The sequence below is a fragment of the Neoarius graeffei genome, chromosome 1 (genome assembly GCF_027579695.1).
Source record: "Neoarius graeffei isolate fNeoGra1 chromosome 1, fNeoGra1.pri, whole genome shotgun sequence".
Taxonomy (NCBI): Eukaryota; Metazoa; Chordata; class Actinopteri; order Siluriformes; family Ariidae; genus Neoarius; species Neoarius graeffei.
In genome coordinates, this window is record NC_083569.1 from 20,013,155 (window position 1) to 20,014,299 (window position 1,145).

Here is a 1,145-nt window from a genome sequence, read left to right on the forward strand (position 1 = left end):
TTCCAATATGGCGCAGGGTTTGTTTACTTCCGGTTTCCGGTGACGTCAGTGAAAAGGGTCTATTGGGCTTCCCCATCCAAAATGTTCACACACACACACGCACACACACGCCCGTCTTGTTTTTTTTTTTTTTCGGGGTTTTTTTGGGGGGGACCTTTTTTTTTTTCGCGCCCCCGCTCGTGCCGCCCCCCCGCGATGCCGCCCCGGGCGGCTGCCCGGTTGGCCCGCCCCCAGGACCGCCCCTGACTAAGGGATTCACGCTGCTATTCTGCCCGACCGTTGGCAACAAAAGACAGCGTATGCATGTATAGAATGTAATTAGCTGTGTACAATAAATCATGCGAGGTTACCACATAAGGCGAACATGTACCGTATGTGGTCTCCCCGTCAGGAAGTCCAGCAGCCAGTTGCACAGGGAGGTGTTGAATCCCAGCTGGTCCAGTTTGTGAATGAGCTGCTGAGGAATGATTGTGTTGAATGCTGAGCTAAAGTCTATAAACAGCATTCTGACATACGAGTCTTTTGAGTCTTATTCTTTCTTTTTTAAAATAAAGTAACTATTCCTAAATCTATTATAATACCATATGAGAATACAAAATAAAAGGACCAATTCCTATTTTTTATTCTCTACTCTAAAAAAAAAAAGCCCTATTTTTCAATTTCATTTAAAAAGCACGCTAAACAAAAAAAAAATTCCTAGAACATAAGACGTACTACAATATCAGATTGGTATATAGAGCCGAAAGAGCAAACTCCTATCCCAACTCCTTGTTTTAAAAAAAAAAAAATCTGCTTGATATAACGCTCCCGTTTAGAGAACAAATCAGATATCAAATTGATTAGAATAAATACACTTAATCCTGATTGAAATACAGAGAAACGATAACTTACTACAGCTAATGGCTTTAAATATACCACTTCCACATATTAAACTCCAGAAAGGTAAACACAGCTAGACTCCGCCCCCAACAGCTGGATCCTTTTGAAGAGAGACATCGCCTTTTGGGGCGTGTGGGAGATGCTTTCATGCAAAAAGGATAGTGACACTGGATTGGAGGTGCAGAAAGCTGGTATTGAGGTATTTCACCTGACGCCACAGGGTCACGTGACACCCCGGTGTCCGCCATTTTGGACGGCAAGCTAGC

The 1,145-nt window shown here is 43.4% G+C and overlaps 1 non-coding gene across 1 annotated transcript; it reads right to left on the bottom strand.

Annotated features, from left to right (window-relative positions):
- Nucleotides 1-689: 689 nt before the first annotated feature.
- LOC132898824 (U2 spliceosomal RNA) lies at nt 690-884 on the bottom strand. The gene has a single exon (XR_009656587.1). It is a non-coding gene; the product is annotated as a U2 spliceosomal RNA (small nuclear RNA).
- Nucleotides 885-1,145: the final 261 nt, after the last annotated feature.